The sequence below is a fragment of the Lissotriton helveticus genome, chromosome 5_1 (genome assembly GCF_964261635.1).
Source record: "Lissotriton helveticus chromosome 5_1, aLisHel1.1, whole genome shotgun sequence".
In the NCBI taxonomy this organism is placed as follows: domain Eukaryota; kingdom Metazoa; phylum Chordata; class Amphibia; order Caudata; family Salamandridae; genus Lissotriton; species Lissotriton helveticus.
The window spans coordinates 1,914,766,774-1,914,791,024 of NC_136065.1; the positions used below are offsets into that span (position 1 = coordinate 1,914,766,774).

Genomic DNA, 24,251 nt, shown 5'->3' on the forward strand with positions numbered 1-24,251 from the left:
TTGGAAATTCGGGGTGTTATGTAAGACAGATGATTTCAGCAAAGGTAAGGTATTACACAGATAAACAACTAAACCCCCCTTGGATCTGCCATGAGTGGTAGGGCTGGCAGGTGAGTGGAACGTAATATAGCCCTGCAGATGTATCGGAGCTATAGCCCACGTTTCCTGGAGGCAGACTATTTTAAAAGACGAAACGAGGTCCAGCCATGATTTAATTTTTAGTTTAGAGCGGAGACCCGCTATGTTCCAAAATAAGACGGGGAGATGGAACGGTGAAGGAGAGCTCCTGGTGGTAATCGGTTTAGGTGAGGTGACGTGTGTGGAATGACAGTGTTTTAAAGGGAGAAGAGAAGCAAGTGAATTGGTGGGTAGGAGATCGAAAGTAGTAGGTACATGTTTGATAAGGAATGAAGACCGAGAAGGGATGGATGGGGCAATTGACAGATCTGGGATAGGTGCATCTGAGTTGGGTGTAGCAGAGAGAGATGTTGTGCTCGGCAGCAAGACCGAGGTCTGCACCGTAACGCAGTGACCGGGGGAAGGAGATGGAAAATTAGCATAAAGGCTAACAGATGATGGTCAATCAACCATTTCCAAACAGTCATATCTGTTGGACAATGGGATTCCGCCCCAGCCAAATGAGGGAGCTACATCACTCTCCCCATACCTTGACCTGCTGTTCCAGTCCCGTCTAGGATTCCAGTTTCCGACTTGGGTCCAGTTCCACTCTGGCCCGGTGTTATAGTGCTGGACTGGAGGATAAAAGAAGGAAAGTCTTCTAGTACTAATGCCATCGGATGTGTATTGAGGACCCCAGGAGCAAATATGCTCTACTGTGTGCGGATCTTCGAAGTTCACAATTACACAATCTCCCTGGAGTGTTTTATGTGCTTTACCTAACCAGGGAACTCGCCGTACTGAAGTAACTTTATTATTTGCGTAAGGGGGAAGGGGCCTATTACTAGATAACCAATGTAGAACCTTATTTCTAAGGGACCAACTAGGTTCGTCCGAGCTTGGGTTCAGCTCTGGAACCCCCGTCATAATAACGACGAAGGGAGCTGCTTCGGGAGGAAGATGGATTGGAGGGGTCCCCTTCCTCCTAGTCCTATGAGTGGTGATATGTTGGTCACGTGTATTAGAATGTTTGGAGAGTGGAATAGTCGGCTGAACTGGCAAAAGGACAGGGGTAGGAAGAGAAGTAACTGCTGGGGTGGGAACATTTACTATCTTTGGTGGAGGGGGATTGGATCTAGTTAATGTTGCTGTAGTAGAACTATTAACTGCTGTGGCCGGGCGACTGTTTGCCGGGGCCCTATTACTAGAATTTTTCAGAGTAGGTTTGGTGACTAGGGTTTGGGCAGTTGGAAGCGCTGGGGTAGATTTTAGTGAAGACGATAGCACGTCTAACTGCTTCGCTATGTTGGTAAGAATATGTTCGAACGGCTGGAGATAGGATTTAAATAGTGCCCCAATGCTATCGAGAAGTTCATTATTAAACTCAGAGGGACAACTACTTGAATCTGCAATAGAACTGGTACTTGGATGGGGGCTAAAAATGAGTGGTGAAGGGGAAGTATTTTGGGTGACAATAGGGGTACGGGCCCCTGGACTGCTTGATTAAGAGAGTGGGGAACAGAAATTAGATGTGGATTAGGATGCGGAGTTATTGGAGACCCGATTTGAGAGTGGTTATTGAGCTGCGGACTCCTAATATGGCGGGGGATCTTTTTCGTCTTTTTATTCTTGGGAATCGCGCCCTCCCTAATTCCCCGTATGACAGTGGAGATAGGGTCAGCCCTGCTCGGACTATTAAAAAGAGCCGGAGTTTGCTCCAGTGACGGGGATAATTGGGATTGCTGGAGGGCTGAAAATTCAAGAGAGACTGATAAGTCCACTGTAGCTGGAACTAAAAAAGGATCGGCGTGCTTAGCTAAAAGTGTAACTGGAGCTGGAGGGTTACCCGGGGATTTGACCGTCGCCAATAAGCCCAGTGAGGAACGCTTAGCAGCGTTCAAATCCTGAGAAACCCTTTGCTCCAAAAGAAGTACGCCCTGATTAATGGCATCATTTGCCTTGGCGATAAATTGGTCAATTGGGCCGGTGGTTTGGGCCGTTCGGAGGGCTTTGTTACTTCTGGTGCCCCTCGGGGACATACTTCAACTAAAAAGCAGTACAATATAGAGAGTCGATTGAGTAATTAAAACCAAAAACCAAATAGGGTGGCCCAGTCCAGTCTTGCCCAGTCTTGAACGAGCTTAAACGGGCCCGCCCTTGGCCCGGGCTTCGCCCCGTGCTCCGACCCGCGCGCGTCCCGCGTCGCGGAGACGAGCCTGACACTAATAACCGTGAAGGTGGTGGGCGTGGCCGCCGGGGGAAGAGGCACCAGCTGCGCTAGTTCAGGGATTGCTGGTCCTCGCAGTCCCCCGGACGGAGTAGTTCCAATTATTACCCCCTCAAGCCTCAACCCACAGCGCACTCCGCTGGGAGCAGTGTGTGCTTCTGCCGACTGCAGAGAGTGCTCCCACCAGCGAGTGCGAGCGAGTGGGGAGGCGAGCTGGTCCGGTGAGCAAGGGGGAGAATAAAACGACAGATCCACAGGTCAGTTCAAGAATGCTATGTGAGCGGCACCCACGGAGCGGGTGTCGCGAAAAGTAAATAGGCTGGAAGTGAGGGGCGTGGCCGCCGGGGGAAGAGGCACCAGCTGCGCTAGTTCAGGGATTGCTGGTCCTCGCAGTCCCCCGGACGGAGTAGTTCCAATTATTACCCCCTCAACCCTCAACCCACAGCGCACTCCGCTGGGAGCAGTGTGTGCTTCTGCCGACTGCAGAGAGCGCTCCCACCAGCGAGTGCGAGCGAGTGGGGAGGCAAGCTGGTCCGGTGAGCAAGGGGGAGAATAAAACGACAGATCCACAGGTCAGTTCAAGAATGCTATGTGAGCGGCACCTGCGGAGCGGGTGTCGCGAAAAGTAAATAGGCTGGAAGTGAGGGGCGTGGCCGCCGGGGGAAGAGGCACCAGCTGCGCTAGTTCAGGGATTGCTGGTCCTCGCAGTCCCCCGGACGGAGTAGTTCCAATTATTACCCCCTCAAGCCTCAACCCACAGCGCACTCCGCTGGGAGCAGTGTGTGCTTCTGCCGACTGCAGAGAGCGCTCCCACCAGCGAGTGCGAGCGAGTGGGGAGGCGAGCTGGTCCGGTGAGCAAGGGGGAGAATAAAACGACAGATCCACAGGTCAGTTCAAGAATGCTATGTGAGCGGCACCCGCGGAGCGGGTGTCGCGAAAAGTAAATAGGCTGGAAGTGAGGGGCGTGGCCGCCGGGGGAAGAGGCACCAGCTGCGCTAGTTCAGGGATTGCTGGTCCTCGCAGTCCCCTGGACGGAGTAGTTCCAATTATTACCCCCTCAAGCCTCAACCCACAGCGCACTTCGCTGGGAGCAGTGTGTGCTTCTGCCGACTGCAGAGAGCGCTCCCACCAGCGAGTGCGAGCGAGTGGGGAGGCGAGCTGGTCCGGTGATCAAGGGGGAGAATAAAACGACAGATCCACAGGTCAGTTCAAGAATGCTATGTGAGCGGCACCCGCGGAGCGGGTGTCGCGAAAAGTAAATAGGCTGGAAGTGAGGGGCGTGGCCGCCGGGGGAAGAGGCACCAGCTGCGCTAGTTCAGGGATTGCTGGTCCTCGCAGTCCCCCGGACGGAGTAGTTCCAATTATTACCCCCTCAAGCCTCAACCCACAGCGCACTCCGCTGGGAGCAGTGTGTGCTTCTGCCGACTGCAGAGAGCGCTCCCACCAGCGAGTGCGAGCGAGTGGGAAGGCGAGCTGGTCCGGTGAGCAAGGGGGAGAATAAAATGACAGATCCACAGGTCAGTTCAAGAATGCTATGTGAGCGGCACCCGCGGAGCGGGTGTCGCGAAAAGTAAATAGGCTGGAAGTGAGGGGCGTGGCCGCCGGGGGAAGAGGCACCAGCTGCGCTAGTTCAGGGATTGCTGGTCCTCGCAGTCCCCCGGACGGAGTAGTTCCAATTATTACCCCCTCAAGCCTCAACCCACAGCGCACTCCGCTGGGAGCAGTGTGTGCTTCTGCCGACTGCAGAGAGCGCTCCCACCAGCGAGTGCGAGCGAGTGGGGAGGCGAGCTGGTCCGGAGAGCAAGGGGGAGAATAAAACGACAGATCCACAGGTCAGTTCAAGAATGCTATGTGAGCGGCCAATCAAATCAGCTGGAATCAAAAACAGACTCACTGGTCTCTAATTTTTAACAGACACTTGAAATATTTGGTCTCTCTCAAAAAGTAACAAATGTAACTCATCAAACGGGACATACACTTGATAGGATCTGCTCCAACTTTCCCCTTCTAGTGACCCATTTGCCGATCCCTAAAATATGGATGGTTCACTGTTTCATCCTATTTAGTGTAAATATGCATCGCTCCCCCAAAATGGCAAAATCTACTTTGCAATCCTCCTCCAGTCAAAACTGGGCACTTATTGCTCTCAGCCCAGTCACAGGTTCCTAGCCTCTCCGGCGATGTCGAACAAGATTCCAACATTTTTCACACTTGGATGCAGCCAGTAAATAATGACCTTGCCCCTTTTAAACGTGCTGCAAAAAATAACAAAACTAAAAGGATAAGTGCCCCTTGGTATATGCAGTCTTTAGCCGAAGCTCATCTTCAGTGTAAAAAAGGCAAAAGAAAATGGAGGAAAGATTATGACCCGTCTGCGAAAGTCCTTTTCATAAAATACAGGAATATATACTTTGCAAATATTAAAACTGCCAAAAAGGATTACTATACAAAAATAATTAAGGAAGCCCAACAAAGACAAAAAGCTGTCTTTTCCATATTAAAATCCTTCACCCACCCGAAAATCCTGCAACGAGTTATCCCTTCGTCCCAAAGTTTCTGAGACCAAATCGCTGACTACTTTGATGACAAAATAAAACGTATACCAAACGAATTTCCACCCATTGTTCAATTCACCACAAAGGACACAAATGATTCCGCTTCATTTGCACCAAATACTCTCAGAATGTTCAAGCATGTAACCCTTGTACAAACCCGTGAAGTCATTATATCCTGTAAATCAGGATGCCCCTCTGATGCCTGTACCCCTCTCATCCTTCATCAGATAATAGATATCGTGAATCCCATTATAAACCAAATAGTCAATGAATCACTCAGCTCTGGCATTGTCCCTGTGGACTGGAAAAAAGCTATAGTGAAACCTCTGATGAAAAAGCAAAATAAAAATACCACAGACCTTTCTAACTTACACCCCATATCTCTTCTCCCAGTCCTTGGGAAAATAACCGAACACATGGTTCATCAAGAGCTGACAAACTTCGTGGAAACACACAATATCTTACATTCCCAACAATCAGGTTTTCGCCCTAAACATTCCACCGAAACAGCTCTCATCAAACTAACTGATGCTATCAAACATTTACAGGATGAGGCGAAAAACGCCGTCCTGATATTACTCGATTTATCGGCGGCGTTCGATACTATCTCCCACAAAATTATTATTGATAGACTGAGAACAAGCGGAATAACAGATGGGGCCCTTGACTGGATAAGCTTTTTCCTGTCAGAGAGAACTCAAATTATATCACTGGGGCCTTTTCTCTCGAAGGAGAAAAGCATTACCTCAGGAGTACCCCAAGGCTCCATCCTGAGACCCCTACTCTTCAATATTTATATGGCGCCCCTTATTTATCTTATCGAATCCTATGGGATACTGGTAACATCATATGCTGATGATACCCAACTGATTGTATCACTCGACAAAAATTCCACAATGGGCAAACAAAATTTTCAGAATTGCCTTACTGATGTCTTCCAATGGATGAATAACAACCATCCTAAATGCAATTCAAGTAAAACTGAAATACTGCCCATTGGGAAAAATGTTACTTTCAGCCCCAGCAAATGGTGGCCAAAGGGTGCCACTCCGCCACCCAGTTCGGTAGAGGTGGCCAGAAATCTGGGAATTCTCTTCGACTCGTCATTGTCCTTTGAACACAATGTTAGGAGTGTTGCAGGAAGTTGTTTTAACATCATAAAATCATTGAAGAAATTCTTTGACTTTCTCCCCACTGAACCAAGAAAATATGTGGCGGTTGCCCTCATACTTTCCCGCCTCTATTATTGCAATGGCCTGATGGCAAGGATAAAAAAGCAGACGCTAAAAAAACTACAAAGCGTTCAACACGCAGCTGCACGACTGGTATTAAAACTGCCCAGAAAATCCTCAGCCTCTGCGGCCCTCAGGACATTGCATTGGCTCCCTCTCCATAAAATAATTCTCTTTAAAATCTTATTGACCTCCTTCAGAGCACTAAACAACGTTGGCCCTAAATATCTCTCAAAAAGATATACGCGTTACAATCCCACCAGAGTTTTGAGATCAGCAGGCTCTAACTTAATCAATACTCCCACCTTTCACTATAAAACCAAAGGTGGTAAAACTCTCAGTGTCCTGGATTCCAGGGCATGGAATGCTATGCCAAAGGAGCTAAGACTATTAGATCGAGAAGCCCCTTTTCGAAAACAACTTAAAACTTGGCTATTCAACTTGTCAGATGCATTTGTATTGGCCGCCATCTAGTTCCCTCCTTCATTGACTTCCTCGCTTTTTAGCGCCAGGATGATCCTTTCGGAGCGACAGTTCGCGCTTTATAAATACCGAATAACAATAACAATGACATCGCATATCGGAAAACACAATCTCCTTCACCCTACTCAGTCCGGTTTTCGGGCCCTCCATTCTACGGAATCGGCCCTGCTACTTTCCACTGAAACCATTAGAGAATATGTGGATGTGGGACAGACAGAGGCCTTAATTCTGTTAGATTTAAGTGCCGCTTTTGACACTGTTGCCCATCATACTCTGCTGCACTGTTTGAGGAAAGGAGGTGTGTCCTGCAGTGCTATGAGCTGGAGGGAGTCTTTCTTGTCGGAGCGCAGTTTTCAGGTGACGCAGGGCTCCTACTATTCCAAAGTTATCAAACTTAAACAGGGGGCGCCTCAGGGATCCACGCTGAGCCCGACTCTGTTAAATCTCTATGTCACTCCTTTAGCAGAGATTGCAGAAAAATTCAGAATTATGGTTGTGTCCGATGCCGATGACACTCAACTGGTGGTTTCCCTTACTCAGACACAGGACACGGCAACTTCCAACTTTGTGGCATGCATGGAAAAACTAGCACTGTGGATGGCTAATAACTGCCTGAAATTGAATGGCAATAAGACCGAGGTGCTTGTGATAGGGAAAGCTCTGTCAGTGTGGTCATCGGTATGGTGGCCCCAGAGTTTTGGGCCCACCCCCACGCCCTGCGCTCAGGCTAAGAACCTGGGTGTATGGCTGGATACCAAGCTCTCCTTCGAGTACCATACCTGCGGGTGGCAGGCGCATGTTTTGGAGTCCTACGGGCCTTCGGAAAACCTTGGATGTGTTTCCTACTGCAGCCAGGAAGACCATGGTGCATGCCCTGGTGACATCGTGCTTTGTTTATGGTAATATACCTGGGTGCTTCCGCTACATGCGTGCATAGACTCCAAGGCATCCAGAACGCAGCAGCTCATTTGGTTCCTATGCTTCCGAGTCCTGTTCAAGGCTCTGAGCATCTGCCATCGGATCATTCAAAGGACAGGCCCCTCCTATTTGTTTGATCTACTCACTCTCCATTCACCAATCCGGCAACTTAGATCTAGCGGGACGGGTAAGGTGTGTGTCCTTCCATGAAGAGAGCAAGGATGGGTGGCCGATCCTTTTGCTGGGGTAAACAAGGATGAGGAATTTGAAGTGCATGTGGGGTAATTAATATGTGCATGTGGGGTAATTAATATGTATCTTGATTTGTCCTCTCCTTTTATGTCCTTGTTCACTCTATCCTATATCCACCAATGGCCTCCGATGTTCCCTGCTTCTTTTACTATCTATATACCTTTGACATTGCAGAAAAATGGAAATTAACATTGTACTCTGATTCTGCATTTACTTTTGCTGCTGGTTATGCTATTATGGGTTGATATGCCTGATTTTAATGATAATCTGCTGACTATGCCAACAGTTGGCACCTGTAAATGGTATAAGAACTATATTGTATTGTAATTGCATTTATATAGCGCTTATTAACCCTGACGAGGCGTTTACGTTTTTTTTTCAGCAAGTAGCACGTACTCCAGAACCCATAAAGGATTAGTATTGAATTAGATAGTGAAATATGAAAGTCATTTGAGTGGTGGATAGGTTAGTCAGGTATTTGGATTCGGAAGGATAGCGGAGGGATAGAAGAGGGAAAAAGGTTTGCATTTATATAGCGCTTGTTACTCCTGATGGGGTGTTGAAGCACTTTTTTGGCAAGTAGCACGCTACTCTGGACCCCATAAGGATTAGTGGTGAATTAGTATAGTGAAATATGAAAATTGATATGTTAGTCTGTTATTTTGATTGAAAGGATAGTGGAGGGATAGAAGAGTGAAGGGTTTAGACTTTTTTTGGCGGAGGTCTGAGCAGCAGTAGGAGGCTTGGGATGAGTGAAAAGGGATGTGGAGGGGAAGAGTCAGAGGGAAGAGTTTAGAAAGCCTTGTTTTGGGGGATCAGTATAGTAAAACAGGTGTCAGATGGTGCAAGGAGGGGTAGAGTAGGGGAGAGTCTAGAAAGGGCTATTTTGGGGGTCATACTTGTGGTATCAGGTTTGAGATGAATGAGAGAGTGGATGTAGAGGATATATTGATCGAGGCATAGGGTGAGAAATAGGGTAGTGCATTGGAAAGAGTAGTAGAAAGAGGTTTGAGATGAGTCAGAGAGTTGAGGTAGAAGATATATTGAGGGAGGTATAGGGTTAGAAATAGGGTAGTGCATTGATATGCTGAATTGGAAGAAAGTAATAAATATATAGATCCATACATACATGGAACGTTTACAGATGTATAAAGGAAGGAAGTATATGTATATTAAAGATATTGATAGAGGTATAGGGTGAGAAATAGGGTAGTGCACTGGATATGCTGAATTAGAAGAAAGAAATATATAGATCCAAGTATACGGAAGGTATATAGATGCATAAAGGAAATAAGTATATGTAAATTAAAGATGCATTCGATAAACTCTGGTTTTCAAGTGTTGTACTTAAAAAAATATTTTATTTATTTATTTTTAAAAACATAATTATTCTACATGTTTATACAAAGCAACACATATATATGGGTACATATCTATAGTACAAATAAATGCTTATATACAGAGGGATATGCTATATATTTCTGGGGAAGAGCCAATTCTTGAATACTTTTCTGAAGCTAAGGTGGTTGTCGGTGAATCTTATGTTGGGGGGGTAAAGAGCTCCGTATTTTGGCTGCTTGAGCAGCGAAGGATGTGCCACCCATGTTTTTTTTCTTGTATCTTGGGATTTTGAGGCGAGGTGCCACTCTAGAGCGGATGTTTCTATGTTGAATGTGTTTGGTGATTTTATTCCTGTTGAAGAGCGCTTCCATTCCATGTATCGCTTTGCGGGTGATACAAAGCAGCTTGAACGTGGATCTTCTGGCAACTGGTAACCAGTGCAGGGCTTTCAAGGCAGGGGAGATGTGGTCTCATGGTTTGATATGCAAGAGTAGTCTGGCAGCCGAGTTCTGAATACGTTGTAGTCTTTTTATAGTCGTTTAAGGTGATCCGTGGTAGAGGCTATTGGCGTAATCGAGTTCGGACAGAACAAGGGAGATGGTAGCTTGGACCCTGTGTGGAAATCCCAAATGGGGGAAGATTCGTCACATAGTTTTTATAGTAACAAAGCTTGATCTTGCTAGTTTGTTCACTTGCTTTACAAAAAGAAAGACCCACACTTTACGGTATTTCAAGAAGTCTTATTCTGAATGAAATGATAAACAAAACCTAATATGTTTATCTCGGCAATTAATTGCGCCTTTTATTCATACTTTTTTTGGAAAGAGAAATACTATTTTTAGCAAGAGAAGACAATTGTTCTTCACATACATGGCCAAACAATCTTGTTGCCTTTGTTATACAAAAACATAAATCAAACATACACGAAAAGTGAAAACATAAAATTATTACAAGTCATTATATTCAAAAAGAAAAAGGTGAAAGATGTCAAATTATTTCAAATAACATCATCAAAATATTCAAGGATAAATACAATTCATTCCTAGATTCTAAAATGTCATCAATAAGTGTAAATACTTGATATGGGAATAAATGCCAAAAAGCGTTTTCAAAGAATAGGACTTAATCCCCTTTGCCGACGCGTTTCGAGTGTGGGTTCCTTGTCCCCAAACTCTCATCAGGGCCAAATAAATCCTTTTCCCAACCTTTATCCTAATAATAAAAGACAAAACAAATTGTACAAGCTCGTTAAAACCACTTCCCTCAACCTTCTCAGGCTCTGTGTTTTGTACATACTTAGCAAAAAAGTGCCGTACCTCAAAGGTGTTGAGGTGAAGGTCACTCTCCCAACTTGTGAATAAAGCTGTGTGCACGCTTCTGGAACAAGAAGTGTTTTTTGTTTGTTAGCTAAGAAAATTCCACGTTCGTGTCTGTTTTAATATTGACAAATAACGGGACATTCATACCTATAGCTGAGTCTCATAAAAACCGGCTACGTGGGCTGTTCCTCGCATCGATTTTAAAACGGGAGCACTCGTGTTTTCAAGTCTCCTTCTTTCTGCAAAAAGAGTAACCAAGCCGCCCTGATATGGCTATTTTTACATGTTTACTGGTTAATGAACATTTGTTTCAAGAGTCCGCAGCCGCACTACTCACTGTGAACTTCTTCGCATTAGTCACGGTGTCTCGCACAGTCGGGGCTTCCGCTGCCCGATCACTATCGCTACGAATCTGCAATGTGAATTAAACCTGTTAGGGCCGCTCCGCCGATAGCAAGGAATCTGAGCGTTCGAATCCATAACAAGGGATCGACGCTTACCTCTATCTTTTTCTGAAGCTCCTCTCAGTGCACTCCTTGATTTGGTTCACCAGTCTTGGTCAAACAGGCAGCCGCCTGTTAGTTATTTCAAACTTTCTTGACCAATCCAAATCAAGTATTTTGATGAAACCCAGGTAGTGCATTCTGGGGGTTGTAGTGAAACTAGGCAACTCGTAATGACCTAGCCTTAGAGTTTATTCAATTCACTCATAGAGTTGAGTCCTTTATTGATGCTGTCAAATCTCATTATTAGATACGCTTCCTTGCGCAGCAGAGCTTGTTCCACATTGGGTGATCTGTGTTTGGGATCTATACTCGCCAGCACAGTCTATGTAAACTCAGTTTCATTATGATTTAAAGCCACAAAATGGTCGACCATTGGTGCATTGGGTACTCTTTTCTTTAATCTCGACCGATGTTGTGAAATTGGAATGTTCACCTGCTGGCATGTTTTGCCGATGTATATTTTATTGCATGCACACAGCACTGCATAGATAACATTCTTACTTTTGCAATTAGTATGCATATCATGCCTCCATTTAATGCCATTATGGCTGAATTTATTTCCCTCTACAGCACTGTTGCAGGCTACACACATACCACATTTGTGGTGTCCAGTGATGGGTTTAAGTTTCCACTTCGATATAAGATCACTCTTAGGTTTTGGAACATGACTGTCTGCCCGAATGATTTGCTGACCAATGCTGGGATTTTTCTTCATAGCGAAAATTGGTCTTTGCAAAGGGTACTCAAGCCCTTCTAGCAAATGCCAATTTCGCAAGATAATCTGCCTGAACTTGTTAGTATGGACCCCATAGGTGGTCACACAGACCAGTTTGTTTAGCTCCCTTTTTGGTTTAATTTTTAACAGTTCCTCTCTAGGAGTGAATCTCGCTCTTTTCTTTGAGTGCTTCAAAAGCTTTTTGGGATATCCTCTCATGTCCATTTCTTCACAGAATGAATTTGCATGTGTGTCAAAGTCTTTTATTTCAGAACAGTTTCTTCTTATTCTCAGTAACTGACTGTTAAAAATTAATGTAATGACTTGTAATAATTTTATGTTTTCACTTTTCGTGTATGTTTGATTTATGTTTTTGTATAACAAAGGCAACAAGATTGTTTGGCCATGTATGTGAAGAACAATTGTCTTCTCTTGCTAAAAATAGTATTTCTCTTTCCAAAAAAAGTATGAATAAAAGGCGCAATTAATTGCCGAGATAATCATATTAGGTTTTGTTTATCATTTCATTTAGAATAAGACTTCTTGAAATACCGTGAAGTGTGGGTCTTTCTTTTTGTAAAGCATTTCTGGGCCCTACCCCCACTTCTGTCCACAGGGCCACACTCCTCTGTTTTTGAGAAAGTTTGTTCACTTGGGCATTCATCAATAGCTTGGAGTCCATGGTCATTCCAAGGTTTCTTACTTCCTTCGATACTTTAGGCAGTGATCCCAGTTCATCAAGCCATGTGGCAAGTGGGTCATAATGTTTCCAATCACCACACGTGAGGATTTATATGATGTATATGAAATGGAAACAATGCTTGAGTGTGCCTTCCCCACTATTCCACGCCATCATATCTTAATCCTGATATACAAATGCATCAATGAAGCATGTAAGTGAGGATATAAGGGCACTTGGGGACATTGACATCTGTTCATGGTTAGAACATAAAGATGGATTTATGTATTATACTATGCTATGTAATCAAGATGCATTATCGATGCTCGCAAGTGAGTCAGGACACTTGATCAGTACTCTGAAATCTGTTTATGATTAGAACATATGAATTAATTTTAGTATTGGAGAGCATTTGAGCCTCGGAACAAGATACATTAATATTGAGATGTTTTCCATAGTTAAAACTTGTTTGACTGTGCTGACGGTGAATATGAAAGATGAGCTTGTTATTTTTTAAAATAAGCTGTCATGGGCCATTACCATTAAGCCCTTTTATGTGGAAGGCTAATTAATGAAGATTTTGTTCTATGCTCATGATTCACTCTTTTGGAAACAAAGTCAATATTATGATATTTTATTGGGAATATTGAATTGATGCACTGAAATTATGTTTGCTTGATTTTTGGATTACACAAAATGAACTGTAGTGGGTTACTGCTTGTTGATGCACTGAGGTTGATGAAGCTGTATCGACTTGTGGGAACACATAGTTATTTCCTCAGTGCTCATTACCTCGGTTTACTTATTTTCTACGGGAAATGGGGCTTGGAATGGCTGAGTTCCGTGTAACTAATCAATTCGTATTTTTGCACACGCATTCTGGGGTGCCTGCTTTTTTTCGGTGTCGGCTGGACTTGGAGAGAAATTTATGTATAGTGTATATATATATACATATATACACACACATGAACATAGATACATACAAATACATACATAAACATAAATGAAACATACATATACCTGGAGTTAAAAATATTAAACCTATATACACATACCTTGACAATTTTCTGGTAGTCGATTTTTTAAACCTGACTATTCTGTTAGCAAACCCTTTGAGTGCCACTCATGCGGACTTCCGATTCCATCAACTCTAATGACACTCATTCTTAATTCAAATGTACCTCTAGACTTTAAAGCAATGCACCCCATACACATTCTCAGTAACTGCACAGATGTTATTTGAGCTTACCTCTCAGCCAGCAGCTGTGGTCCGCTATATTTTGATAGATTTGTACCCATAGGGAAAGTCCTTTGAGTATTTCTCAAAAGTATCTTCAATGGCCCATAGACTTTACTGAAGTGGAACGTATGCTAACATAACATAACATGTGTATTTGTAAAGCGCATGATTACTCGAAGGTGTCCTGGCGCTGAATAACAGATGTTTATTGTTACCCAACTCAATGGTACTCATTTTATCGACCTCAAACCGATGAAAGGCTGAGTGGAACCGCTGGGATTTGAACCTGTTACCATGAGGTCGAACACAGGCCCCTGCAGTGGCTGCTTTAGTCCACTGAGCCACCAGATCCAGCTATGCATCAATATCCTGTACCTCGTGTGATGGTTTAAACATGGCAGCATGAAAACCCTGTACCCTTTGTGGTGTTTTAATCATAGCAGCAACAATTTATCTTAGCTTTTAGTGAAGTCTTGTCTATAAGATGTATTTCAGGTCTAGGACGCTGCATTCATTCTGCTCATATTCAGCATAAAGGAAATTTCCCTCAGCAAAATCATGTTCCTCAATAAAAGCATGATGCAATGGAGTCTTACTCATCCTCATGTATCCCATACTTATAATTATATCTCAGCAGTAGCCTAACTCCTATAGAGGTATGTTTTAGAAAATAGATGGACTGTGCTCTTTGCATGAGCTCTTTCATGATTTCTTTAATACTGCCATCTTACGAGCCATTCAGCCACTTGGGGTAAAACATGTTTTCCCTATAATTGGTTCACAAACTCTGATTGTGTCTTAAAATGGTAATGTATAGCATGCTAGCAGCAGGAAACCATGACATCTGCTAACTTGCCATTTTGTAAAGAAGGTTCACAGTTACTAAAACAAAATCTATGTTTTTTCAACAGCAGCACGAGCAAATCATCTTTTCAGATGGCGTCTAGTAAAAGTTCTACAGTAGCCTCGTCCCAAAGCACCAACACAGAAGTGAAATCATAGATCTCGTCGGTGGATTCCAAGAAAGGTGTGCAAGCATTTCCACATCACTAGGTTGCTTTGTTTCTCCATGTTCAGCTATGAACGCAGTCATAGCTTAGTTGACATGAGCTGTGGATGGCAGTTCATGCCTTCATATGAAGGCAGAACTATGGGAATGTCATAGCAAGCACTTTCTTCAATCTAAAGTGTTGATTGTAAATCCTATTTGATGCTTGGTGCAGGTATGTGTTAAAAGAAAGTGCGCCTCCCTATCAAATGGGGACCAGTACAGAGTAAACCTGATAATATATAAGAACAGGTTTGAAGTAGTATGTTTTTCTATTTTAATACACACAACAACGTAGCGTAAATCTAGGAAAGGGGGAAACAGTTGGTAAGAAGAAACTGGACAGGTTGGGGAGGACAGAGTACAGAAGATCCGATGTCAAAGGAAAGTGCACCCTTTCCTAAATAAAAGGATGAGGGGAAAACAGAGGTGTCAGTGTGTTAGAAATAAAGGTGCAGAGTACAGGGTGAGAAAGTCCCTGCCAACAAATGAGAAAGAAACCCAAAAACAAGAAATTACACTAGGAGCTCCATCAAATAAAAAAACTTGTGGAAATATTTTAAAAAGCCATGTAGCAAGTTTGAATGCATCAACCCACTGAATGCAATTCCTTTTTGTGGAGAAGGGTACCCGGATAGAGGTTCATCAGAACAGGCATCTTCAAGTGTGTTATTCCTCAAGACGACACAGAACTTGAGTCTGCACAACCTATGAGTGAAAAGGAGATGCCAAATGTTAGCGTCATCTCCATTAGACATTTCACTAGTCTTCAGGCAGCCCCTTCTTGTCTCTTCTCTGCTGCACAATGTGACCCTCTTCAGCTTTGCATGGTCACCATAGGAGAGATTAATTATCTGCGTCATCTAGGTGGTCAAAGTCAATGCAGACTGCTAATCTATCCAGTAATATTTTAGGATATGCTTTAGTGTAAGCAGGTCCATATAACTGGCAGATTATTCTTCCACAGTGCTGACTTTAAAAATATCAATTCAGGAAAGGACTCTCCTTGAGCGCCTTGAGACCCTACGGGTATGTAGCGCGCTTTATAAGTGTCACTGATTGAAAGGACTCCCCAGACTGTCTTATACTTCATACCTGAAAGAAATTAATGCAGTGTTATCTTGTACATAGCAGGTAGTGTCACTTTGGTCCAAATCCCATGGGCCTTCCTCAGGTACCAGGAAGATTCCCCAAAATCTATTATTACGACAATGTTTAGAAGGGGTAAGTAAGGTCATGATGGAAGAGGAGTCTCAAAGGGTAAAATGAGGTACATTTTAACGATAGGCTCAAGCACATCTATTGGTAGAGTTAGGCATGCTTCAAGTCCTCACATGCATTTTTGTACTTTCATTTGTAGGAGTACAAGAAGAATGTACCTCTAAACCAATGGACCAACATTCCATTATATCTGCTTCCCATGTTGTTCAACTTTTGACTCAAATCTGTCAGTAGACGGGATAAGTGCTTTGTAGATTGTGGAGGCTTTGGGGTTACTAATTAGTAAGGAAATTAGTGAACCTGATTCTGTGAGGGGAGAAGGTAGTCGAGACATTAGAGATGAGATGTATTAAGGATTTGTAAAGGAGCTCATAGTGTTTCTTAAATAAGGAAGGTAGGGAGAAAATATTTCTAAGCTCTGAGAAGGATAAAGTTTGACAATTAGTAAAAAGTTGATTCACCCAGCCTTTGTTTCTCCAAGATTTCCAATAGATGGACCGATTATTAATTTGGATATTATGATTGTGCCAAATAGATTGCTGAAGAAGTTGGGGAAGAGATGTGTGATTGACAGAATGTAGGGATGAACAATGTGAGTGAGTGACGGCAGGCGTGAGCAATCGAGGATTGCGAGTAGTAAACAACAATATTTCTTGAAAATTAAAAGGTTCTATAAGAGGTTTTTCCAACAGAAGCCTTCATGGAGTATAGGAGGAGTAAGTAGGATTAAGCCAATGAGCAGATTATTTTAAGGAGAAGGCATAATGATAGTGTTTAAAATTAGGGGAATTGAGGTCTCCTTGAGATTTGATTTTCTTTAAGTAAATAAAGGTATCTGAGATTTCTTAGCTTTCCATATTAATTTGGAGAGTATCGAATCTATTTTTTAAAAATATGAAATTAGGATTTGAGTTGGAATCACTAAGATGGTGTAAAAAATAATAGGAGATAACATAAACTAAACAGAAATCAATCTACCTCACCAAGAGAGAAATAACGGACTGTCGTGTGTTTCCTGCATGGCCAATGGTCGTTTTCCCCATGTTAGCCTAATTGCGTACATTGTAGGCTGCATTTCGTTTTGCACATGTTACTGTATAAGCATGCCCACTTTTGTGCCACATTGTATTTTCACATAGAACCTGCATATGTTTTTGTGTTCTGCTCTTTTCCTGTGATATAGTCTGAACACCACAGACACGGTCAAACAACAAGGCCTCTTTTTATAGTCTCTCTAGTCAGGCACTAGCACCTAGACACAACACAAGAATGCAGCTGCTGTTTGTGAGTAAGCATGTCTTGTCATATAACTGAGGAAAGGAGTTCTAAAAACACACACAGAGTGAAGATCCTGAGGCAAGATTACTGCATCAGCTGAGATGTAGAACGTCCATCTGTGGGTCTGATTACGATGGGAGTTGGACAATTGTCCAAATGCCATCAACGCAAGAATGGAACAGCCTGACATGTAGTCAGCAGTTCCACCTGCCAAATTACTATCAAACCACCATGTAGGTGGTCGGAAAAAAAGCTTTTTCCATTGCGGCATGTGCTGCGGCCTGGAAAAGGACAGCAGCACAAGCTGCAATGGAAAAAGTAACTTTGTAACCATCCATGCACCGTGTGCCAGGCACCATGTGATGCCTAGCACTCAGTGCATGAATGTTTGAGGGGATTCCACATATGCCCCATAGCGGAAGCCCACGAGGGACGGGGGCCCTGTTAGGGGCACCCAAAGTCCCTTACTGTTTGTCTTTACATGGCAGTTGGACCGCCAGGTAAAGGCAGAGGGAAGGAGACATCATAATCCCTACTGCGGTGCCTCTGCAGCCACCACCCCTGTTGTAGGATATTATGGTCCCACTGACGCCCCGCAGGCTCCTTTAGCCTGTCGGAAGTATTGGCCGGTCTCTCTGACCACTGCGCTCTGACCGACCGCATCATAATGCGGCGCTTGGACTGCTATGCTGGTTGTCGGGCAGGCCACCACCGATGGCCTGTTGGTGGCAGTCCACCCGACATTTGAATTGAGCCCTAAGTTTGCTAAGGTACAGGGTCCGCCACCAATCCCAAAGATCTTCGATACATAATCATTTAGCGTCAGTAGGATGGGGGTTTTAGGCTACTCTGTTATATAACATGACAAGTCTTTTATGGCATATGGTTTGTTAACAATGCTAACGTTATTTTTGGCATGCATTTGCTTTCTAATTGTGGCGCAAATACTGCATCTTGGAGCACGATAGTTTATACAAATATTCTAAACTTCCCTTGTGTGTCTTGTTTTTCTTATTATGGACAAGTACGAGTGAGAGAGCCAAAGAGTGTGTTCTGTTACCGTGATTGAATGTTGTGTTCTGGGTGCCAATTCATCTGTTTCTCTGGAGAGGTTAGGAGGGCAAGTGAGGCACTATAGCTAATCGGACTCTGGCACATAGATAGTGGAGTAGTATGCTGACTCAGTCTCTACATGCAGATGTTCTATGGTCCCAGGCATAGTTCTATTCCTGAGCAGAATCCCTGCCACAGGAGTCCATCTGGTAATAGGGTTGTTTAAAGTTTTAGTGATGCGTTCAACATTTAATTTAATATTGTATTCTATGCTAATTGTGAACCATAATCCCAAATACTTTATTTTTAAAGACTGCCATGTGAAATTAACAGAATCAAATTGATGTTTGGTACAATAGATATTAAAGGAAGTATTTCCGATTGGTCAGTATTTAACTTGTAACCTGACACATTAGAGAAAGCTGAAACCTGTTCCATAACAGAGGAAATAGAGAAAGATGGGTTGGAGCAATGCAAAAGAATGTTGTCTGCGTTTACAGAGCTGAACGCCAAAAATGTTGGGGTACAGTTAAATTTAGGTGAGGAATAGTTCCAGTGCTTTGATGAATAAAAGGGGATAAGGGGCAACATTGACGTACTCCTCTAAATAAAGGGAAATAATAAGAGGTTTATACCACTAGCAAAAATGACAGCTTTAGAACTTGTGTAGAGTAAGGAAATTAAGCGACATAATTCCGGGGGGAAACTAATCCATTTTAAAGCTGCAAACAAGAAGTACCATCCAATCCTGTTGAGAGTTTTCTCTCCGTCCAAGGTAATAGCAGCCAAAGGAAAATCTAATGTAGATGCATGACCAAGGACATTAAAGAAGAGACAGGCATTATCAGAAAGTACTCTGTCTTTCATAAAGCCAGATTGTTCCGGGCCAATAAGGTCTGGGAATATCGGGTCGATATGCATGGCTAATATTTTCGCAAGAATCTTAAAATCAGAGTTAACTAAGGTAATGGGTCGCTTGTTTTTGCAATATTTATGATATCTGTTTTCTTTGAGAATTAAACAAATCTTTGCTTCTTGAAAGGTACCTTGAGATGAATTTTGTGTGATGAAAAAGTTAAATAAAAGGAGAAGAGTCTTTCCAAAATGGACATAGAATTCAATAGTGAAACCACCTTTTTTTATGAGAGTTACTGCGTTAATGATGTCAGTTAAAGTGGTATCACTCTCTAAAGATTTGATGCTATGGGGAGATGCTTGTGGAGAATAAATCATTTGAAAAAAGTCAAAATGTCTGTTGGAGAGGGATTTAGGTCTGGGATAGATGTATCCCAGACATATATGCATGTATATGGGGAAAGCGAGTAAAGGTTTAGTACTCTTTAATACTCTGGTATTTAAAATACACACATCTAGTGCCAGAGAAGAAGAGATGGCTTGAGAAGGGATCCACTTGGCACTGTTGGTCTACATCCTCTCAAAGGGATACCTGTAATGTGCTTTTGATTGCCACGAAAATGTTAGTGATCAGTACCGTTTATCACATTCCTACATTGTACAGTGTAGTTCTAATGTGCATTTATTGTTTCTTGCCAATCCTTCAGACCCCAACAAAACCAGGAAGGAGAAGACCATCGGTGAGGAAGTTGTTGATGACATAGTTGTGTCTTCCAGCATTGAGAAAATCCAGCAGGACGTGACAAATAAAAAATAAGCACATATTACAGAAGAGCAGCCTTTCTAAAGGAAACCGAACAGCACTACAGAGAGAAAGGAACCAAAGGAGATTTTTCTTGACATGCCGCTATGATAAATATGGGGCAATGCAGCAGACTAAAGGAGTAGCAATGTGCACAAATATGTTGCCTCCCAGCAGAGGTTAATAACATTTCCACAGCTGTAATGCCTGTACCACAGATTTTACAAGAACATTTTGAAAATAGGAAAAAGGATAAAACTCTAGGAGCAATGTCACTTTCCCTCGATTAGAGCCAAATGGAAAGCAAGATAACACGGATTATTTTTGTAGTTGTAGATTAAATACTTGTTGTAAATAGTCGAAGTGACAGTGAAACCAAGGGAAAGCACTGTATTTGAATGCATTGGTTACAAAGTGAAAAAGGAGTTATACCTGTATGTGGATTCACATGGTAGGGAAGCAGAAGATTGGAATGATTTGAGTCCCTTGATTCATGAATAAACTTCTTTCTATAAATAAGCGACTCAATTGCAAATAAAATAAGAAAGAAATAAGGGTAAATGTGAACTTTTTACATTTTATTAGATGAAAAAAGTTCTACTTTGAAGTCCTTACTTTATAAAATTTTTGAGAGCTACAAGAAAGAAATATTATCAGCTTCCAGAACTACACACCTGTTCTTAACTGTAATATTGTGCCCAGGATTTCTTTCTCCCTTAAGACATAGTGCATTGCATCTAAACTGTTCAAGATCACATGTCTCAGAAGTAAATCCCACCTTTAAATACCTAAATATGTAATGTTTTTTTAACATTTCGGCATAGAAGGTGACCCTCAGAGCCCTTCTGGTTCAATTTAAAATCCCTGTTTCTCTTTGTGATTGAATAAATGCTCTTTCAAGTAGCACACGCTGTTCTTATGCCTCTTTTGTGTGTCGGGAAGTTAGCACAACCATCTGCCTGCACTCCTATTAGGAATGACATCCAGTTGTCAGAGAGTATCTCCTGCTGCTATGCCTCTGTAACATAGGAATCCCCATTGCTGCTATACATCTCATACAGGAATCACTTCTGCTGCTGTGCCTCTCATACAGAAATCCAGTCTGCTGCTATACAACTTCTGTTGCTATGCCGCTCTCATAAAGGAATCACCTCCGCAGCTATACCACTTCTGCTGCGATGCCTCTCTCACACAGGAATCCCTTCTGCTGCTATGCCTCTCTCATAAAGGACTCACCTCTGCTGCCATACCACTTCTGCTGCTATGCCTCTCTCATGCAGAAATCCCCTCTGCTGCTATACCTCAGTCATACGGGAATCACTTATGCTGCTAAACCTTGCTCGTACAGGAATTCCCTCTTCTGCTATACCTCCATCATACAGGAATCACTTCTGCTGCTATCCCCTCTCATATAGGAATCCCCTCTGATGCTATACCTCTGTCATACGGGAGTCACTTATGCTGCTAAACCTTTCTCATACAGGGATACCCTCTGATGCTATACCTCTGTTATATATAAATCACTTATGCTGCTATACATCTCATATACAGAAATCACTTCTGCTGCTGTAAATCTCTCATATAGGAATCCCATCTGCTGCTAAGGATATGTCAAAAAGCAATCAATTCTGCTGCTATACCGGTCATACAGTACAGGAATCCCCATCTGCCTCTATACCTCTCTCCTACAGGAATCACTTGTGATGCTATACCTCTCTCATATAGGAATCACCTCTGCTGCTATACCCCTTTCATACAGGAATCCCCTCTGCTGCTATACCTCTGTCACAAAGGAATACATTCGGATGCTATATCTCCGTCATAAGGGAATCCCCGCTGCTGTTATGCTTCTCTCGTACAGGAATCACTTCTGCTGCTGTACCTCTTATAAAGGAACCCACGCTGCTGCTATACATTTATCATACAGGAATAACTTCTGCTGCTATACCTCTCATGCAGAAATAATTTCTGCTGCCATATATCTCTCATACAGGATTCACCTCTAATGTTATAACTCTGTCATATAGGAATCACTTCTGCTGGCATATCAAATACAGGAAGTACTTCCGCTGCTATACATCTCTTATGCCAGATTTATCTCTTCTTCTATACCTTTCTCATACAAGAATAACTTATGCCACTATGGCTCTCGCCTACAGGAATCAGGTCTGCTGATATGCTTACCTCATCCTCGAATCCACACGAATCCCCACTGCTGCTATACCTATGTCATACAGGAATCATTTCTGCTGCTATACGCCTCTAACACAGTTGTCACCTCTTATGCGATACCTCCCTCATACAAGAAACATTTCTGCTGCTATGCCTCTTTCATACAGGAATACATTCTGCTGCTATGCCTGTCTCATACAGGATTTCACTTCTACTGCTATACCTTTCTCATATAGGAATCACCTCTGCTACTATACATCTCTCATACAGTTATCATAGGTTGCCCTCTGCTGCTATATCTCTGTCATACAAAAATACTGGTGTGTTCTGTGCTGCTATACCTCTATCACATATGGATTCCAGTGTGTTCTGAGCTGCTATATGTCCCCCATACAGGAAATACTTCTGCTGCTATATCCCATACAGGGATCACCTCTGCTCCTATACCTTACTCATAGTGTCCTCAGCTGTTATACATCCATCACAAAATGTTCTCTGCTGCTATACCTCTCCCATACAAGTATTTCAGAGTGGTCTCTGCTGCTACTCCGGTCTTATGCAATTACTACATCAGCTTATCACAGTGCATTCTCTGCAGCTGTACCTCTCATGTACAGGATTCACACCTAGTTTCAGAGTGGGTTCTTTACGGGTATACTTCTCACACACAGAAATCCTGATGTGTCCTCTGTTGTTTTACCTCTCTCATTGAGGAAACACAGTGTATCCTGGTCTATCATACCTCTGTCAAAAGGAATGACATTTAGGGCCCGATTCACAGAACTAACTTAAGACAAAATCCTCAACTTACTACCATTTTGGTATTCACAGACGGCACTTACTCATTTTGGTATTCACAGAGGTTAGGAGTCTAAACTTTAGGACTCCTAAATGCCTTCTGTGATTACTGAAAGTCTTAAAGTTAGGATTTTTCTCAGTTTAAGAGTAGTAAAGTTAGGATTCCTAACTTTAGGACTCCTAAACTGAGAACAATCCTAACTTTAAGGCTTTGGGTATTCACAGAAGGCATTTAGGAGTCCTAAAATTAGGAGTCCTAACTTTACTACTCCTAAACTGAGCAAAATCCTAACTTTAAGACTTTCGGTATTCACAGAAGGCATTTAGGAGTCCTAAAGTTAGGAGAAGCCTGCTGAACAGGAACAGGAGGTGGTTGAAGACTTTGGGACACTTCCTTCCTGTTGGAAAAACAAGTTTTTTTTTAAACGACCCCTCGCACAAAACACCAACTTGAACGGTCCATTTGAGAAGGTTTTTTACTGCAAATTGTAATTCGAGAAATTTAGATGCTTCTCGAGGAGAGAATCTTCCCCATGTTGGAGCCACTGTAGATGGTGCGCATTTGTCACAAAACACCCGCCAGAAGTCGCTTGTGGGGCCTAAAAACGTGTTAGCGGACGCAAAATCTCACGGAAACTTGCGGGCACCTAGCAAATCTAAGGCCTAAAGAAGAGCAATGCTATCAAGAACTAAGAATGGAGTAATCTCTTAGTCGGAGTGGCCCAAAACTTTGCAAACACATCAAAAGAATGAACAACATACTACAATTTAAAGTTAAACTACCCATAAATAACAAAAGACTATGGGGTAGATGTACAAACCGTTACCGAATTGGTAACCAGGTGCGAACTGGTTACTGAACGCAAAAAAATTATTTTTGTACAAACCAAAAGCATTTGTTGCACTATTTTTCGGAACCGACAAATTATCGAATAGATATTGTAGTGATCAGAGTTTGCAAGCTGCTGTTACCGATTCCCAAAAACAAATAGTATGTATCAACCATTCGCAAATACAGACTAGTAGCAACGCCTGGATTTTGCACAGGCAAATTACCATAAAATCGGATCAGGTGGTAACCAGGTGCAACTTATATAACAAGGCCCAAAATGCATCAGGGTGTCCCACAATGGCAGAGCTGTACGTGATAGTGAGGAGGATGAGGATTCTCAATGACCTTCAGACAGAAAACGATATTCAGAGTGAGGGTGACACTCTTCCAACAAACAGAGGAGGAAATATTTGTTTTAAAGTACAGGCTGAGTAGTCCAGTTATTTTAGACCTAATAGCAGAAATAAGGCCTCAGCTTGAGAGAAACACTCTCAGAAGCAATACCCATGCCCACCCATGTTACAATCCTATGCTCACGCCAAAGTTTGGCCTCTGGGAGTGACCAAGTTGTCATTGCTGCTGCAGGTGGGGTATCACAGAGTTCCCTT

At 42.9% G+C, this 24,251-nt stretch overlaps 1 pseudogene across 1 annotated transcript in view; it reads left to right on the forward strand.

Moving 5' to 3' along the window:
- LOC144753877 (keratin, type I cytoskeletal 12-like) overlaps positions 1-20,078 on the forward strand; it is a 91,779-nt pseudogene extending 71,701 nt beyond the window's left edge. The window contains exons 7-8 of the transcript XR_013594585.1: positions 14,496-14,611; positions 19,747-20,078. The product of XR_013594585.1 is annotated as a keratin, type I cytoskeletal 12-like (transcript). The remainder of the gene's footprint in view (positions 1-14,495; positions 14,612-19,746) is intronic.
- The last annotated feature ends 4,173 nt before the right edge of the window (positions 20,079-24,251 follow it).